General features: G+C 36.4%; 1 pseudogene; it reads right to left on the bottom strand.

Moving 5' to 3' along the window:
* Positions 1–6,508: 6,508 nt before the first annotated feature.
* LOC114221509 (protein FAM98A pseudogene) lies at positions 6,509–7,883 on the bottom strand (annotated as a pseudogene).
* Positions 7,884–11,001: the final 3,118 nt, after the last annotated feature.

Here is an 11,001-nt window from a genome sequence, read left to right as displayed (position 1 = left end):
GGAACAATCCTGAAAGGAAGAAGTTTCTTTCTTAAATCTGCTGCTGACAACTTTCCTTTTTTTTCAATTAATTAATTAATTTTTATTTAAATTCAATTAGCCAACATATATCATTAATTTTTGATATAATGTTCAATGATTCATTAGTTGCATGTAACACCCAGTCCTCATCACATCAAATGGCCTCCTTAATGCCCATCACTGAGTTACCCCACCCCCCACCTCCTTTTCCACAACCTTCAGTTTGGCAACTTTTCCTTTTGACAGTTCATCAATACCCCTCATTCCAGACCTTTTATTCATGAAACTGCTTTACTTTGATATGGAATTCAATTGCATCCATTCTTGAGATTTATCTAACCTAAATCCTAAGTAACAGTATTTGTTTCTAAGCCTTTATTATAATTCCAGCATTGTTGACACACAGTATTATATTAGTTTCAGGTGCACAATATAGTGATTCAACAATTCTATACATTACTGACTGCTTACCATGATAAATGTACTCTTTAATCTCCATCACCTATTTCACCCCCCACCTCCCTTCTCATAATCCCTAGCTTGTTCTCCTTAGTTAAGAGTCTGTTTCTTGGTTTGTCTTGCTCTCTCTTTTTTCCTTTGCTCATTGTTTTGTTTTCTAAATTCCACATATGAGTGAAATCACATGGTATTTGTCTTTATCTGACTGACTTATTTCTTTTAACATTATACTCTTTAGCTCCATCCATGCTGTTGCAAATGGTAAGATTTCATTTTTTTAATAGCTGAATAATGTGTGTACATATATATATGTATATATATATATATATAATGTATTTATATCTATATCTTCTTCATTAATCTATCAATGGACATTTGGGCTGCTTCCATAATTTGTCTATTATAAATAATGCAGCAATAAACCTAGGGGAGACTGTATCTTTTTGAATTAGTGTTTTTGTATTTTTGGTAAATACCCAGTAGTGCAATTTCTGGGTAGTAGAATGCCTCTACTTTTAACTTTTTGAGGAAACTCCATACTGTTTTCCACAGTGGCTGCACCAATTTGCATTCCCACCAGACCTCAAATAACCGAAGCAATCTTGAAAAGGCAAAGCAAAGCTGGAGGCATCCCAATTCCAGACTTCAAGTTATACTGCAAATCTGTAGTAATCAAAACGGTATGGTACTGGCAAAAAAAATAGAAACAAAGATCAATGGAACAGAATAGAAAACCCCAGAAATAAACCCAGTTATATGGTAAATTAATCTTTGACAAAGCAAGAAAGAATATACAATGGGAAAAGGACAGTCTCTTCAACAAACAGTGTTGGGAAAATTGGACAGGTACAAGCAAAAGAAGAAAACTGGATCACTTTCTTACACCATACATAAAAATAAACTCAAAATGGATTAAAGAGCCAAATGTGAGTCATGAAACTATAAAACTCCTAGAAGAAAAAAATAGGCAGCTATCTCTTTACATCAGCCATAGAAATATTTTTCTAGATATGTGTCCTGAAGCAAGGGAAATAAAAGCAAAAATAGACTGCTGAGACTACATCAAAATAAAAAGTTTCTGTACAGTGAAGGAAACAATCAACAAAACTAAAAGATAACCTACTAAATGGGAGAAGATATTTGCAACTGACATATCTGATAAAGGGTTAGTATCCAGAATATATAGAGAACTGATGGAACTCAACAAAGAATCCAATTAAAAACTGGTCAGAAGAGGGGTGCCTGAACTCTGAACATCCTTTAAGCTTGCAGGACATTAATCATTATGAGGTGATGCCTTAATTCCTGAAATTCAGGCTGTTAATCTAAGGAAAAAGTCCAAAAATCAAGTTAACCATTCATGCATCTTAATTATGTGCCAAATTTTTCCTGCATGAAGTTATCATGTTTCTTACTTAAATTTCTGGGTTTTTTTTTTCTATATGAAGAGAATATAGAATTTTCAAGCTTCCTGTAGAAATTCTACACTGAATAAAGCGGTGCTGCTATATTTAAGCTTCTTACAATTTTTAAAGAAAGAAAACATTTCACACTCTTTACCATCTCTTCCGGGGACTATGTCTTTGTAGAAATAGCTGTGGGAACTAGATTTAGACTGGAACATCCTAGGGAGCCACCTCTGGCAAACATGGTTCTTCTCTCTTCACTTAAATACTCAACAAGTGGAAATTAACACTGATGCTGTTGTTATTATCACTATTATTATTATTATGTACCATACTAAGTGCTTTATAATATCTCATTTAATATTTACAGCAGACTATTTGTGTAGGTAGATAGTATTTTCTATATGCTATAGTTAGTATTCTGTGGATACGTGGAATCACAGCAACTATAGCCAAGGTCTCAAGATTAAATAGATTTCATAGTTTCTTCGATGTACTTTTAATGCCCCATTATAGTCCTGGAACTTCTCTCATCTAACTCAAATTAATTTTGCACTCTTAGTAAGTTCAAATCAGAATCAGGGTAGAGTTTTCAGGTCAGTTTTCATTCAGTCCAAGCTCTCCAAGCTCAAGATAAAATTGTCTGTTTTTAACAAGTTGAGTATTTGCTCCATGAATACTCTTCTTTTATGATTCTTTGTTTGTACATCTTTTTACTGCAAAAGGGCCCATTCAAATTGGCAATAAAAAGAAAAAGTATTACCTCACCTAACAATAAACTCAGAAGTAGCATGGGCTCCAGGTTTGTTGTTTCATTCTAAACAATGTCTTCCAGTACACAAGCTCTTTATACCTTTTCCTCTTAGCAGCAAAATGGCTGAAGCAGTTCCAGGAGTCATGTCCAGAAATAACAGGATCCAGTAGAAGAAAAGAAACTATTTCTCTATAATGACCTCTCTTAGGAACAATAAAACTTTTGAAAGGGGGATGGAAATTTCATGAAAATCTGGGGTATAATGGGTACTGGGCAATCAAGAACATTGTCTACTTCAACTTTTAGACTGCTTCTACTCAGGAAATAATTCACACTTAAACATAGCTTTCACATATATGAATTTATAACAATGTTGTTAGGTGGATATTATTAGATTTCCCATTCTACAGATATAAAAACTGAGGCCCAGAGAGGGAGTGTTTGTTCATGGTGAAATTGCTAACAGAGTGAACTAGGCCTAAAGCACAAGCTCTTTTCACTAAAATGAAACAGGCACAGATTAGTATCTAATTATAGAGTTGTTCCCCTTATTTTCAGACATGACTTCTGAATCCAAATTCTTTCATCAACTCTATGGTTGAAATGAATTGTCAAAGATACACATATAAGTGTATATTTCCCTACCTTTTATTTACTAATCAATTTCTAAAGCAAGTGGTTCTCAATCCTGGCAGCTCATTAAAATAAAAACAAAACAAAATAAAACAAAATAAATAAATAAAAACACTGGGGAAATTAAGAAAAACTGGTGCTCATGACTCTCTCATACAAACTAAATAAACATTTTTGTGAAATATGATATATTTCACTCATATGTGGAATTTGAGAAACAAAAGAGATGAACATAGGGGAAGGGAAGGAAAAATAAAATAAGATAAAAACAGAGAAGAGGCAAACCATAACAGACTCTTAACTATAGGAAACAAACTGAGGGTTGCTGGAGGGGAGGTGGGTGGGGGGTGGGGCATTTGGGCAATAGGAATTAAGAAGACCACCTGATATAATGAGAAGGGGGTGTTATATGCAACTGATGAATCACTAAATTCTACCCCTGAAACTAATAATAGACTATATGTTAACTAAATTTAATTTAATCAAAAAATTCTTTAAAAATTTTGTGAATGGGATATAGAATTTCTTAAAGCTCCCCAAGTTGATTATTATGCAGCCAGATTTGAATCATAGTCTTAAAAATAAAATATGAGCTTCTGTCTTGAAACAGAAGATTTAACATATGATTTATCAGATTTATCTAACATTTTCCTGTGTCACCAATGAGGTCTCTGTCTCTCCAACCCTTGAGAATTTATCTTTAATAGTACCAACCTGTTTCTGAATTCCTGAGTGTACCAGGCTATTTCATGATTCTGAGCCTTTGTACATATCTATCTTTTTGTCTGAAATCCTTATTCAACTACTACCTATTCCCTACCACAGCAACTTGATAAACTCCAATTCAGCCTTTCAATTTTAGCTCAGATACAACATCTTCTGGAACATCCTTCTGGAAATGCATTAATAGATAGAGGTGATTCTTATTTGTGCTGTGTTCTCTCATCTTATTTACATGTCTGAATGCAATACCAAAATTACATATCAAGTAAAGTGAGATTGAGTATCATGTCTCCTCTAATGGGCCATGAGCTTTTCAAAAACGGAGATTGGATTTTATTATCTTGGTATTCTCAGCACTCAATAGGATGCCCAGCAATTAAGAAACAATAAGCGTTTGTTGAATTAATTTCTTTTACTTTTTCTTGAATTTCAATTATTTTCAAGAGGCATCCCCTTTTCTAGGCATTCTTTAAAAAATACAGAGCAAGGGCATATTTATTTTTATAATCTACCTATGTATAGCCCAGATGGCTTTCTTACCATTTATCATTCAACATTAGCAAGAGAATATTGTGCTAATTTATTCTCTGATAGCTCCACTAGAGCAAATGAAAAAAGAATCACTCTTTCCCTTGGAAGAAAAATCATACTGTCACCAGTATAGCAATTTGATAAAAGTCCACTGTATTCTTATCTATCACATTTCAAGTTTGGGACAGGCTAGGAAACCTGACATTCATTTTGCATCTAAGAAAGAAGAAGAAAACAGGGATGTTTGAATACAGTGCAATGGATTTTGTAATATATCATTGAAAGTAATAATCTAACATACGCCTAGTCTGAAAAGACAAGTGAATATTGCTACAGATACATTTAGATTCAAAGTGTACATGAAGAGCTAAGTGAATTTTCATAATCTTCCAGCCTAGCTTTCACAAGAAGACATTATCAAACAGGAAGAAAAATCATGTATACCAAATTGAGAGGACTTGTAATACTATGAATCTGAAGTGAAGAAAAATCATCCAGAATGCAAAAACAAAAACAAAAACAAAAACAAAAAAATACCAAAAACATTAATGACAGAAGATGCAATCCTGTGCAATAAAGAACTAATTATTGATAAGAAAGAATAAAAACCTCTTGGTTGGTGTTGGCAGCAATTATTTGGCTAGAACACCAAAAACACAGGCAAAAAAAAAGCAAAATTAAACAAGTAGGATGGCATCCAATTAAAAAGCTTCCCAGAAAGAAATAAAGAACTTGAACAGAACGATTATCAGCAATGAAGTTGAATCAAAAATCTCCTAACAAACAATAATCCAAGATGAGATGGCTTCACAGGAGAATTCTACCAAATATTTATTTATTTACTTACTTACTTACTTATTTATTTAGAGAGAACCTACAGATACTTTATTGCTCACCTTTCACACAAAGTGCACCTCCAGCTATTTTCTTTCACAGCTTGACAATGTTTATGTATATAAAAATCCAGCAAGAAGTTTCATGTAGATTTCAGTAAAGGAGAATATAAAACATCAACTCAGCTAGGCTTTTGTTTTCTGCAGCAATAACAAAGGGCCTCCTGCAGTAAGCAAAAATCTGTCCTCTTACTTGGTAGTGCATTTCTTCCATTACAAAAAAAAAGTCTCCTGCCCAAAGCAAACTAACTTGTATTTGCTGAGCCAGTGGTATTAACTCATGCATAAAACAAATTGCAGTTTGCTATTTCTTCTAACAGATATCAAGTAAAAATAAGGTTTAAGGAAGAACTTGTTTTGAATGGACACAGGTCATTTTGAATTGTTATACTATATAAATGCCTACGTGTACTATGGGCTCATGACTTAGTTTGCTTTTATAATCTTTACGGCTTTTGGCTGTGTTCAAGGTTTTCAGAGTCAAGCATATGATACAGTATTCCTTCAGAAGGATTAAGCTCCTGAATGTGCTATCTGCAGAAAAGCTCATTTAATAGGAACAGACCTAAAAGTCTATCATGAAGCAAATGTGGCATAATCTCTCTGAATAAAAAGCCAATCAGGACAGAACTGTGCTTGGAAAATAGGCATTAGGATACCTTAAGGAAAACACATATAAATGGATTGTTGATATGAAGAAGGTTTCCTAGTTGTAAATCTAAAAATATCTAGGAGAATCCTCATTTCCAAAAACGCTTTTTGAAAACTAATTATTCAAGTAATTTCTTCCTAAAAATGTATGCATATTCTGACTGTGGAATGTCTACTGGTCAATTACCTTTAATTACCTTTTAAAAAGTTCTTTATATAAAGGAGAGATGTACATATTTCTCAAACAAACTGCCGTTCTATAAATCCTTAAAAAAAAAAACCAACAGAACTGAATGAAGACCTACAAATATTTATGACAGGCAGGAATCTGCCTGCCACCCGTGGTCTCACATTAATTCAAAATTGATGCTGGACTCATGATTCTGAAACTAAGTTTCTATTACTCGAGCTCTAGCCAAGTGTAAGGTTCTGTACCCTCAACTAGTATGTCTTTCCTGTTTAAATCCAGAATGATTATACTGATACCTCCATGCTGGAACTGCTGTTCAAACTGTCCCCCTTGGTGATAATTCTGGCTCCCTCTTCCTCCCTAACCTCCTCTTTGGCCTCCACTTCCAACTCAGCCTCCACGACCACCTCTCCCTCCACGGCCACTGCCTTGATAATTATGGTGCCACCATCTTGGTATCTATTGTCCTGCTGGTATCCACCACCCTGGTATCCACTTCCTGTATATGTAGATGTTTGGAAGGCACCATACCACTGCTTTGTTATCTACCACTGTGGCCACCACCAAGATAGCCACCTGGCTGGGAACCCGAATATCAATAACCACCATCTTGATAGCCACCTCTTCCTCCACTCCCTCCATCCATCCATCTTGCCTTTTCCAACATGGTGACATCTCGGGAGGTTCAATTTCATTGGGTCTACCTCCTCTGTCAGGCACTCTGCCCCTCAACACCTTATTGATGGCAGAGGCAGTCTTTTCTCTTATAGAGTAACTCCTTGTTCTTAAAATCTTCAAGTCTTGTCTTGCAGCCAAAAAGTGAGCAACAGAAATAGTACTTTTAGGAGATAAGACTGGGTGTTTCAACTGGTAAACCTTTGCTTATTTTTCTGTCTCTTAGCTCTGTCAGACTAGCCAAAAGACTGGACAGTGACATCCAAACCTTTTATTAGCTGCTTTCTCTGAACTTCATATTCACTGGCTATAGCTTGGTTAATTGCTTCTGTCTTTTCCCAGTGGGCTGGTCCCACTGGCTTCTTCAATAAAGGCTTTCCCACATGGTTAGGTGGAAGTTTTGTTAATGTCTCCTTTAATTTTTTTTAATCCCGCTGAAGAATTGGAACATAGTTATATTGACTGGAAGTTTGGACATTCCTAGAGCAATATATATGTCTTTCAACTCTTGAAAGACCTCACTACTGCCTCCTTCTTTAGCTTTTTTTTTTTTTTTGGAGGAGTATTCACACAGAGTATTCTGGCAGCTCCTAGTTCTGAGATGAGGTATGTGAGCAAAAGGAGGCAGTTCTTCTGAAGGAGAAGGTGCTTGGTCACATCCCCAGCTGTTAGTGATAGATATGGACAGTTCATTTCCCTAGTAGCCCACTCACCTCTAGCTGGAATTCTTCAGCTTCACTTGGACTGTTAGTTGCTTGCATATTTTCCTCTAGTTTACAGAACACTCTTACTTCAGACACCAGCCAAGCACAGAGTTTGGTAAACTTGGGGGAACTTGCTCTAGCAGAGACTGCCTGAAACAGAGTACCATCTTCCAACAATGGACTCTTATAACCTAGATATTCCAGTAACTCCAAGATGTCAGTCTCCATGAGGTCACACTCCATGCTCTACCAAACATTTAAAGGAGTTAATACCTATTATTCTCAAACTATTCTAAGAAATAGAAATGGAAGGAAGACTTCCAATTCATTCTATGAGGCTAGGATTATTCTGATACCAAAACTAGATAAAGACTCCACAAGAAAAAAGAACTACAGGCCAATATTCCCTGATGGACATGGATGTAAAAATTCTAAATAAAATACTGGTAAATCAAATCCAACTCTATATTTAAAAAAAAAAAATCATTCACCACAATCAATTGTGACTTATTCCTCGGTTGAAAGGGTGGTTCAATATTCACAAATCAAACATGATACACCAAATTAATAAAAGAAAGGATAAGAACTGTATATTCTGTTAATAGATGTAGAAAAAGCATTTGACAAGTACAACATCCATTCATGATAAAAACCCTCAATAAAGCAGGAATAGAGGGAACATCTCAACATAATAAGGCCATAAATGAAAAACCCACAGCTAATATCATCCTCAATGGGGAAAGACTGAGAGATTTTCCTCTATGGTCAGGAAAAAGAGAGGGATGGCCAATCTCACCACTATTATTTAACAGTATTGGAAGTCCTAAATTCAGCAATCAGACCACACACACACACACACACACAAGGCATCCAAACCAGCAAAGTGGAGCTTCTATTTGCAGATTAAATGGTACTCTATGTAGAGAACTCGAAAGACTCCACCAAAAAGTTGCTAGAACTTTTACACGAATTCAGTGAAGTTGTAGAATACAAAATCAACATACAAAAATCTATTGCATTTTTTTTGAAAGAGAACATTTTTTATTGTTATGTTAATCACCATATGTTACACATTAGTTTTTGATGCAGTGTTCCATGATTCATTGTGCATAACACCCAGTGCTCCACGTAGAATGTGCCCACTTTAATACCCATCAAGAGGCTAACATATCCCGCCACCCCCCTCCCATCTAGAACCCTCAGTTTCTTTTTCAGAGTCCATCATCTCGCATGGTTCATCTCCCCCTCCGATTTTCCCCCCTTCATTCTTCCCCTCCTGCTATCTTCTTTTTTTTTTCTTAATATATATTGCGTTATTTGTTTCAGAGTTACAGATCTGTGATTCAACAGTCTTGCACAATTCACAGCACTCGCCATAGCACATACCTCCCCAATGTCTATCACCCAGCCACCCCATCCCTCTAACCCCCCCACCACTCCAGGAAACCTCAGTTTGTTTCCTGAGATTAAGAATTCCTCATATCAGTGAGGTCATATGATACATGTCTTTCTCTGATTGACTTATTTCACTCAGCATAACACCATCCAGTTCCACCCAAGTCATTGCAAATCGCAAGGTCTCAATTTTGATGGCTGCATAATATTCCATTGTGTATATATACCACTTCTTCTTTATCCATTCATCTGTCGATGGACATGTTGGCTCTTTCCACAGTTTGGCTATTGTGGACATTGCTGCTATAAACATTGGGGTGCACATAACCCGTCTGATCCCTACATTTTTATCTTTGTGGTAAATACCCAGTAGTGCAATTGCTGGATCCTATGGTAGCTCTATTTTCAACTGTTTGAGGAATCTCCATACTGTTTTCCAGAGTGGTTGCACCAACTTGCATTCCCACCAACAGTGTAGGAGGGTTCCCCTTTCTGCACATCCCCGCCAACATCTGTCATTTCCTGACTTGTTAATTTTAGCCATTCTGAGTGGTGTGAGGTGGTAGCTCATTGAGGTTTTGATTTGGATTTCCCCGATGCCAAGAGATGTCAAACACATTTTCATGTGTCTGTTGGCCACTTGGATGTCTTCTTATGAAAAATGTCTGTTCATATCTTCTGCCCATTTCTTGATTGGATTATTTGTTCTTTGGGTGTTGAGTTTGGTAAGTTCTTTATAGATTTTGGATACTAGCCCTTTATCTGATATGTCATTTGCAAATATTTTCTCCCATTCTGTCAGTTGTTTTTTGGTTTTGTGGACTGTTACTTTTGCAATACAAAAGCTTCTTATCTTGATGAAATCCCAATAGTTCATTTTGCCCTTGCTTCCCTTGCCTTTGGTTATGTTTCCGGGAAGATGCTGCTGCGGCTGAGGTTGAAGAGGTTGCTGCCTGTGTTCACCTTTAGGATTACCTGTCTCACGTTTAGGTCTTTCAACCATTTGGAGTCTATTTTTGTGTGTGGTGTAAGGAAATGGTCCAGTTTCATTCTTCTGCATGTGGGTGTCCAATTTTCCCAACACCATTTGTTGGAGAGACTGTCTTTTTTCCATTGGACATCCCTTCCTGCTTTGTCAAAGATAAGTTTACCGTAGAGTTGAGGGTCCATTTCTGGGTTCTCTATTCTGTTCCATTGATCTATTGGATCTATTGTGGTGCCAGTACCATACTGTCTTGATGATGACAGCTTTGTAATAGAGCTGGAAGTCCGGAATTGTGATGCTGCCAGCTTTGCTTTTCTTTTTCAAGATTCCTCTGGCTATTCGGGGTCTCTTCTGGTTCCATACAAATTTTAGGATTATTTGTTCCATTTCATTGAAAGAAGTGGGTGGTATTTTGATGGGGATTGCATTGAATGTGTAGATTGCTCTAGGTAGCATTGACATCTTCACAATGTTTGTTCTTCCAATCCATGAGCATGGAACATTTTTCCATTTCTTTGTGTCTTCTTCAATTCTTTCATGAGTATTTTATAGTTTTCTGAGTACAGATCCTTTGCCTCTTTCGTTAGATTTATTCCGAGGTATTTTATGGTTTTGGGTGCAATTGTAAATGGGATCGACTCCTTGATTTGTCGCTCTACTGTCTTGTTGTTGGTGTATAGGAATGCCACTGATTTCTGTGCATTGATTTTATAACCTGCCACTTGACTGAATTCCTGTATGAGTTCTAGCAGTTTTGGGGTGGAGTCTTTTGGGTTTTCCACATAAAGTATCATATCATCTGCAAAGAGTGAGAGTTTGACTTCCTCTTTGCTGATTTGGATGCCTTTGATTTCTTTTTGATGTCTGATTGCTGTGGGTAGGACTTCTAATACTATTTTGAATAACAGTGCTGATAGTGGACATCCCTGCCGTGTTCCTGACCTTAGGGGGAAAGCTCTCAGGTTTTCACATTGAGAATGA

The sequence above is a fragment of the Eumetopias jubatus genome, unplaced genomic scaffold, assembly GCF_037043125.1.
Source record: "Eumetopias jubatus isolate StellerSeaLion01/CBP00866 unplaced genomic scaffold, mEumJub1_p1.0 scaffold_13, whole genome shotgun sequence".
NCBI lineage: Eukaryota > Metazoa > Chordata > Mammalia > Carnivora > Otariidae > Eumetopias > Eumetopias jubatus.
The sequence above is the reverse complement of the archived record's forward strand: the minus strand, read 5'-3'. Positions and strand labels throughout refer to the sequence as shown.